The following is a 10,368-nucleotide window of genomic DNA, read 5'->3' as shown; positions in this document are numbered from 1 at the left end:
ACGTTGAAGACAATGAAAGATGTAAACATTAAAACAAAAACATAGAAACCAGCTTGGATTTTTCGGTTTGAACGGCAGTTTTTCCTAGCGATGTCATATGAAATTGTCACCCATAATTATGACCTTAGTATCGATCTATTGAATGTGAATCTGTTTTAGGGTTAAGGCTAGAGTTAGGGTTAGTTAGGGGTAAGTGTATCTTTTTTTTCTTCAGAAATGTAAATAAACCCAATCTTTTTCTTAAACGAGGGACATATTCATAAGGCACAGACTGTTTTCACCTCAATAGACGTCATTGTTGGTTGAAATTGCAGAAATTGAAGAAAAAGAAAACAAATATCTTACAAACTATAGAATTTCCTCAATAAAGCCAAGAGACCAAGATGTTTTATAAACACATTCTACCAATATACCAGTTTAAAAACGTTTAGTTAGGTGGAAATTATTTTAAAAACCTGCCGGTCAAACCGAAAAGAGACACCAACTTTTTTTCAAACAACGAAAAAACAGGGAAACGAAACATACAACATAAAGAATGTCCCCCTTCTTTAGTTGTCTCTGTTTCATCTACTCCGCGTTTCGAATGTGTATATATATATATTTATTACAAACATAAGTGTTTCCTATCACACTCATCATATTTAGTGAGTTATAATTCTCGTTTTGGTGGAGTATGTATCCTCTGTTTATATTAATTATTATATATATATATATATATATATATATATATATATATATATATATATATATATGTATGTATCCATATCCAATAGCGAATGGCTAAACCATCCAATAATCTGGATCACGAAAACAATAATAGTAATAACGAAACGGGTCCTAAAAGAGCCGAACAATGCGACGGCTTAAACTGACGAAGCAAAAGATGCTGACGAAACTGATGTCAGTATTAATAATTCTCGATTGGCATTTATCGGACAATTATGGTCCTTGTTAGTGTATATGTTTTCATTCATGTGCGTTTACTACAGCATTAGAACGGTTTAGCTCTTATTTCTAGTAATGTAGGTGTTTGCTACCTCCCTAACTATATTTGGTTACAATTATATGTAAATGTGAAGAGCGACGAGGTGAGAGTGAAGCAAATGGAATAAGTGAGAGAGAAAAACGTAAGTTTACATGCAATTATGTTGAACTGTATTAATAAATTGCTGCTATTTTATATTAATATATTAATTTCTGTAGCATCAACTTAGAAATAATGGCTGATTTGTTCATAGAATGTCCATCTTATTTGCCATCGATTGAAGTGTCTCATATACACAGACTAAAGCACAAGCACACAGATTTACATACACGCACACACTCCCGCATACAAGCAAATACACACACTACGACACATACTCTTTTCTGTTTACTGCTTCTCCGCTTCCGCCTCTTTTTCCGTTTTGTACACACACGTAGTTTACAGATACAAATTAACACGCGTCCTCAACCGAATCTTCTTCTATATCTTTCTGCCTGTCCTCCTGCTTCTTTGTTTGTTTGTTTGTGTGTGTGTGTGTGTGTGTGTGTGTGTGTGTGTGTGTGTGTGTGTGTGTGTGTGTGTGTGTGTGTGTGTGTGTGTGTGTGTGTGTGTGTGTGTGTGTGTGAGTGTCTCTCTCTCACTCTTGGTTCTTCTTATTCCCAAGCTCTTGTATGTTCTTTATGTCTTCCACTGTCTCTTTGTCTTTTTTCCCTCTTAATCTCTCTAACATACACACAATATGATGCTATCGAATAGAAACGAAAAACTGCAACATGCACAACCACACATTCAAACGCAAGCAATAGTAACAACGCCAACGCGCACTTTCTTTCACAGCTACATATTACTACACACACATACGCACATTATGATACACCACACAAACGTGTAGCAAATCATACACACACACACACACACACACACGTGTACACATTACCCAACATACTCTCATACGTACACAACTATGTCACCATAGTTCCAGTTTTTCCATTAAGCTATCAAAATTCAAAATTATTTCTGCCAGACATTAAGAAATTTCCGAACGACGACTACTGCTGCCGCCGTTGTTGTATTTATTGCTTTTGTGGTTATTATTATTATTATTATTATTATTATTATTATTATTAGTAGTAGTAGTAGTAGTAGTAGTAGTAGTAGTAGTAGTAGTAGTAGTAGTAGTGGTGGTGGTATATTCTTAATCTGCGTTTCTTGTTGAAAATAATACAACTCATTTAGCCCGAGGTGGACGCTTGGAAACTAATGCTCAAATTATGCAGCTAACAAGCACAGAAAAAGTATATTTTGACTGTTGTAATCGATTTGTGATTGTGTTTGGAATTCGATTACAACGTCTTTTATGTTTGTATATATATATATATATATATATAATGAAAAATTCAAGAAATAAACAAATTTTAAAAAATGGAGAGAAACAGAGAGGAGGTAAAGTCATTTGAAGGAAGCAGTGTAAAAGATAATTAGAGTCACCAAAAGTAAATAACCAATTAGTATATAAGCGCGCGCACACACACACACATATATATATATGTATATATATATATATATATATGTATGAATACATATAAAACACATCAAATATTGGACAGCACCAGCGAGTGAAAAATACAGACGAGAGATAAGTACGGGACAAATTACCAACATAAATGTATGTATGTATATATATAATGATAATAATAAAGGATAAGATAAATTAATTAATTAATGATTAATAATTTTACCAAGTAATTCATTGTGTTGAAAGAACAATTATCGGTAAACTGATATAAAAATTCTATAATTATGAGTATAATTATAATTAGGGTTCAGCAAAAATTTGCTTCACCACATACCGAAATTTAGAAATAGCAGTTAAAACTAACTGTTTCACTACTATAAGAAAATCTTCCAGACAGCAATTATAATTACACTCATAGAATATATATATATATATATATATATATATATATATATATAGTGGTCGTATACCGTCAACTCAATGTGACAGCACCGTAAGGGAATTACACCACCGCCATTTAGCCCTAGGAAACATCGACGTCTCCTGTCGGCTTTAGAAATTCTCGAAACATATCTAATGGGGCACAGAGAGTATGTCAATAGCCAGCTTGAGGAGATGTCTTCCTGGGGCTACAAGCTACAGTAGCATCCACCCTTAGTGGTTAGCCACATTTATGTGACAAATATACTTCACGATACCGTGCAGCTACTGTTCATACCTCGCTCAGAGACTTATATATATTCATTTATTCTTCTAGACTTTTCAGACATAAGGCGGTGTTGTTGCTGAAGATGTTTCTCACAAATACACACCCATTCAAATGAGAGCACCCTACATATATTTCTGGTTTCCGACTTAAATAATTTATCATCATATTTCAGTGTTGCCATCTCGCCCCCTTAAATATCTTCCATTTCTTATGTTACTCTACGAATTAGAATACCTATTTCTTTACTACCCACAAGAGGCTAAACACAGAGGGAACGAACAAGGACAGACAAACGGATTAAGTCGATTATATCGACCCCAGTGTGTAACTGGTACTTATTTAATCGACCTCGAAAGGATGAAAGGCAAAGTCGACCTCGGCGGAATTTGAACTCAGAACGTAGCGGCTGACGAAATACGGCTACGCATTTCGCCCGGCGTGCTAACGTTTCTGCCAGCTCGCCGCCTTGAGTTAGAATACCCATTGGCTCTGTCATTTAAGCATCACCTTCTTTGTTCATGCATGAGATACATTTGCATTCCACTTTGGTTTCTAATAGCATCAATATTTTCTTCTATTCTTTAAACATATCCATATTTGCATTTTCCTCTCATTATTAAGTACATATTTACCAACAGAGTTTTATATTTGGATTGGCACGCTTTATGATAGAATTTATGTCTGTAATCAAATAATATTTCCTGATTAAGTACACATTCTGTTTTATTTTTTATGGCATTTGCATCTATATCAAAGCATCTATATTTGCTTAGAAGAGCTTATGGGTGTATGTTAATATACATATATATATATATATATATATATATATATATATATATATATAGATAGATAGATAGATAAATAGATAGATAGATAGATAGATAGATACATAGATAGATAGAAAGATGTATATGGCTGTTTATGTATATTTATAGTATATTTATATGCGCGTATCTCCTTGTATTTATGGATCAATACATATACATTCATGCATACACACACACATATACAGGTGTATGTATGTATGTATGTATGTATGTATGTATGAAGGAAATGTAATGTAAATTACCTTATATATCCGTCGGAAGTTTTCAAATGAAACCAATTTAATTTAGAAACTACGAAGGAGCTATAAAGTGATGCGCAATCACACATGTCTGAACGCATTGCATCTAATAGCAGAAACAGCTGCAAGCTAATGCAGTTGATTCCTGCTTCCCTATCGTTTATTTAATCTCTTATTACACTCGGTATTCGTCTGACGCTTCATTCTTAGACGTATATACGGGGTTCTACACCAGCTTATACCGCTATGCCTTAGCATAATCACAAACTCACACGTAGATAAATAGATTTGTATGTATCTATAGTACACGTGCACGCACATATATTGGTGCATATATATATATATATATATATATATATATATATATATATATATATATATATATATATATATATGAATTAGAGAAGAACCACTATGTAGCAGTTCAACAATGAAATAATGATATAATTAAATTATACCACATAGAAAACATTAAATATACGATAAAACATATACTACTAATTGAGTAAAGTACAAAATAATAAATAAATGGCATATAATTGGTAAAAAGACTACACGTGTTTCGTGGCTATATTTTTAAACTGATAACAGTAAAATCAATTCAATTTAAATATAGTCACACTTTATGTCCAAGATAAAAAGAATAAAATATACAAATAAGTAAGAAAATATAAATATATTTAAAAATACGTACTTTTACAATAAAATTCAAAAATGCTGTATCTGCCGCGTGAGCTTATATACTATCACCCACATAATCAAGTGCTGCCTTAAAATACCTGCAAGATACTCCCGTGAGATATATCATTGTTTCCAAAAACACACTTACGATGCAATCCACAGGAGCATATTTTTCTCATCGCAATATAAGCAACACACTAGAATAAGAAGTTATTCACACGTTTAAAAATTGACATCAATTGATACACCATACTAGAAGAAGCAGCACAAGCCAGATGTTTTCGTATGGGACAGAGAACAGATATTATGCCGTAAAGTAGAGATCAACAAGCCAATCGATGTAGATGCGTAAAAAAATAAATATACAATGGAAAAATATCTATTGAGAACTAATGAAGAACTTACTGCGCTTAGTATCCTAGTCGTAAATTTTCATTTTTACCAATTATTTTAAATGAAACAACGAATTTCCATGAAACCCAAAATGATTCGCATTCTGAAAATAAATTCGATTAGCAGAACAGTGAAAACTACTAAAACATTCTTCGGATTCTTGGTTTGAGGTTTATTTGTGAATATTTTCTCACTGCCTAATATATATATATATATAAAGGAAATGAAGAAAATGCTGACAAAATAATTTTAGTACGGGGGAGTGTATTTAATTAGGTGAAAGTTCTTTTTACCGGTTGCGCATTTGTTATGCTTATCAAAAGATATTGTCTTAAGAGAGATAGAGTTCCTTTCTGATAGATTTTTTTTCTCTTATAAGAGAAAAAAATCAGAGGGAACTCTATCACTCTTAAAAAAATATCTTTTGATAAGCATAACAAATGCGCAACCGGTAAAAAGAACTTTCACCTAATTAAATACACTCTCCCTTACTTAAATTATTTTGTCAGCATTTATTTTATTTCCTTTTTTTATATATCACAACTCGTGTTCCACATCTCCTTTTTTAAATATATATATATATATATACAGATACAAAATGGGACAAGAACGCAAAACATCCAGGTAGACGATACAAAAAACACGGACGGGTCATTCGACGCCTTTAATATTCAGTCAAGAACCGGATCATCCTCGCAATTTCGGCTGATTAATCTATGACTAGACACAGACACAAAGACAAACACACGCGGATATAAGAATTAACGAATTGCACAGATTTTTACTGAACTAACGTGTATACTAATTCCATGTTAATGACATATGGATAGATAGATAGATAGATAGATAGATAGATAGATAGATAGATAGATAGATAGATAGATAGATAGATAAGGCGATCAACCAGACTATCGGATGTTGTTGTACATCGCTTGTCACATTGCGCCTTGCATCGTTTTAGGTTTGGGATGTTGCCACCCTGCAAGTTATGATGGCGGTTGGTAAAACGAATTTTGGAATTCCCCACCCAACATTTCCTCGTAAAGGATTGATTAATATGCACCTTACAACAATTTATTGTGTGATTCCTCACGTTAGATTGCTTTCATGCATAAATTGTTAACAATTATCGGTATCTCTCTCTATATATATTTATCTAACTCACGTGTGAGGAGGGTGCGTGCGTGTGTGTGTCTGTTTGTGTGTTCAAAATTCCATTTCAAACATGGACAGAGGTTCATAATTAAGATTGGTTTCGCCTGTGAAACCAAAAATGTAAATCACGTGATAACTTGTTCAGGTTGTGGCCTCAACTATATATGTCAAATAAAGACGTCTCTCAGACGGAGAATGCACTTCATAAGGAACCGATGCGCTTCCCAAGTTATAGAGACATACTATTAAACGAAAGCAAAGATGTATGGAGAATCTCCAAATTTCACTGGGTTTTTTTTTTCCGATTTATCAACACGAAGTAAGAATTTCTATACAACGATGATTAAATAAAGGGAATATACATATAAAAAAGAATAGAAATCGCACCAGAGTATGAACACATGTCTAATTTTCGATATTGTTATGTCATGAAAATTAGCAACAATCGGTTGACCATACTAATATAAGCAGCAACCTGGTGTTAACTCTTTAAAACATATGTACATTCTGTGCATTGTCCTTCTTTTTACTACACACACACAGATGTATATATGTGAGTGTATCTATCTATCTATCTATATATATATATATATATATACATATATATATATATATATGTATGTGTGTGTGTGTGTGTGTGTGTGTAAACGTTGAATATATACATGTATATGCATATATATATATATATATATATATATATATGATAGATCTTTAGTCACTACAGACATTTTTTTCTCTCCTTGTTTTTTTTCTGTGTTCCTTTCTGTAGAAGAGCGTACGCTCGAAACGTAAAAGACTTTTCTATTCCTGAGCGCTATACTAATACATCTGTTTGTTTTGTACACCACCTGTCTTCGTCTTTTGTTTTTTTTCGTAAACTTTCCCTATATATATATATATATATATATATATATATATATATATATATATATGTGTGTGTGTGCACACACACATGTACGTATGTGTTTATATATACACATACATATATACATTTATATATATATATACATACATATATGCAATGTTGTGTGCTCAAAATGCTCGCTTTGCAGCCAAGCGGTTTCGGGTACTGTCCCACTGCGTGCAATCTTTCGGAACGTATCTTTACCAGTCTTCAAGTTAACATCGATTAAGGAATTTTGCTCAATCTGTCTGAACAGCATTAATGCTGGACAGCCATAATGGTGCTAAAGATTATGTAGAGAATTTTGTGGTTACAGATCCACCTTCTTTCGTTCTGTATATTATGCCGGAGACTGCGCTGTTAGAGGCAATTCGACATTCTAGAAGCGACAACCATATTATTCCTCAAAGTGGCGATGCTCCAGTATAGCCAAATGACTGAAACAAGAATAACATTCCCTCCCCACTTCCGATCCCCAAACAATTATCGTGGTGAATAGAAGGGAGAGGGAAGGAGAGATTAGGAGAATGAGGAAGCACACAATTAACAGATGGGAGGAGGTGAAGAAGGAAAGGATAAAGAAGTAAGAGGAGAGATGAGGATAGGAGGTGAAGAATAAGAAGTGGAAGGATGAGTAGGTAGAGGAGGGTGAAAAGGAGGAAGGAGTAAGAGGAGGAAGAAGAATAAAGAGGGGGATTAGGAAGATAGGAAGCAAAGAAGGAAAAATCGGAAGGAGGAGGAAGAAGATTGAAAGCAGAAAGGTGTAGGAGGAGGAAGAAGCCAAACAGCAACAACAACACAAACCACTAAAAGATTTAATGTTTATGTCCGTTCCGTGTATGCAGAGAATTTATACCCAAATATAATTACTTCGGTCATTTCATTAGAAATTTGTCGGCACAATAATTATAGTTTTGCAATTTGTAACATTTTAACATCGACGCAGTGACAGTGAAAATACTGTGACATTTATTTGACGATTAAAGAAAACAGCAATTGCGATTTAATGGATGCAAATGACACCAACAGATTGAAAACTGTAGACATTCCAAGATTGTTTGATCGAGAAATTTTTAAAATTTTAATAAATCACCCGTTGAAGCAACCGAATTCGGTGTTTAGCATCAGGAGAATATATTCAATAGTATCGTTACAAATAAATAAATACATCTTAGACTCGTTATATATATTTTACTGTCTAGGCTCGAGTCAGTATAAATTATTATTCGAAAACATCATCAGCGAAAAGTTCGATTAGGAAGATTCCTGATTTAATATTCATGAAGTAAAACTAATATTTTTGTTTCATAGAAAAAAAGTCATCTATAAATCAGAATTATGGGGGAAATTTTCAGTTAAAAATACGATCTAATGTCCTATTCCTTTAAAAGAATAATTAATTTATTTCGTATTTTGCCAATAAATTAAAATGTGGGAAAATAGAGAAATATAGAAACAGTGGTGTAGTAAAACGGTGAATAGGAAAACGAATATAACAGACTGAATAATTTTATGTCAATACAATCACTTGTCAGTATTGTTCTTTGAATGTTATAATCTCAAATATTTATGGAATTCCTCATCATCTATATTAAGTTGGATGAGATAGATCTGAAATACAGAAATATTACGATGACGCGGAAAATGTTGATGGTTGTGGCCCATAATAATTTAGATCACAAGAGCTGCCGTGAGGACTGAAGAATGTAAAATTCGATGCTTTATTTCATTTGTGAAATTCATGGTGGATGTCTTTGAATTTATCGAATTATTCCATGGACTATCGTATGCACTAATTTTCGCTAGCATACACCATGCCGTCCAAGAATTTGGACCTAGAGATGTCCATTTCCAACGACTTTGAGGGCGACCTCCAAGTGGTGTCGGGTGTCAACGAAGAGCCCTCGACTACAACAAAACGACCGAATTTTTTTCCAAGGTCTGGGGTCTCCCGACCCTAAGCCCTAGACCATCACCTAATCACCCTTACCCGTCTTGTTGCTTAACAACAACAACAACAACAGCATACACCATCACTAGCTTCGTCGAATAATGGATGTGACTTCATCGTACTTCATGTTATGGTTTTTCTTCATTCAATTGTCCTAATATAATAGATTTCACTTGTTTTTGACATCGTAAACACAAAAGATGAAATCTAAAAATCTCAAAACTTTAAATTATTCAGTTCTTATTTATATTAGCTTGCTATGTTTCTCGAATGCGTTAAATGATCAAACTTATACCTGCCGCTATACGAAGCATTACAGCTACATCAACCCACTACGATGTCATCAACGAAAATTACCATTCACGCAGAAAACATCCCATCCACTATTACCTGAGATATTGTATATTAACTGAACAATGTTGTACTAGGACAATTGACGTTGAAAAATATAACAGCCTAGTCACCTACAAATCACACGCTTAAGAACTATAAAACAATATCGGGACTATATTGTTACTGTTCTTAATATACCAAAGATAGAGAACGCCTTTGAATGGGCTGGGTGTCATGCAACAAGAATAACAGAAACAAGATTGTATCAATATTAGAAATCTATATTCTATGGGTAAATAAAAGCTCCGCTCATTACGTGACACTAAACAGCTGCTACGGACATTTCCCAAGTCCTCTTACGGAGACGCACTAGATGCGCATGAGTGAACACCGCTTCCTGTGCCAGCAGCATGATCTAGAGGAAAGGGAATTCCTAGACCTCTGGGTATCAGTATCATCGAGATCGGAAGAGATACTACCACTTACCTCTTTATAGAGATAGAGGGGGAGACGGAAGAGAGAGAGTGAAGAACGCATGGCTCAGTAGTTCGAGCGTCGGGATCACAATCACAAGGTAGTGATTTCGATTCCCAGACCGAGCTGTGTTGTGTTCTTCAGCAAGACATTTCCCCCCGTTCCTCCTGTTCACTCAGCCGTAGAAATCTTAGCAATGCT

The sequence above is a fragment of the Octopus sinensis genome, linkage group LG6, assembly GCF_006345805.1.
Source record: "Octopus sinensis linkage group LG6, ASM634580v1, whole genome shotgun sequence".
Classification (NCBI taxonomy): Eukaryota; Metazoa; Mollusca; class Cephalopoda; order Octopoda; family Octopodidae; genus Octopus; species Octopus sinensis.
This window is presented reverse-complemented; position numbering follows the sequence as displayed.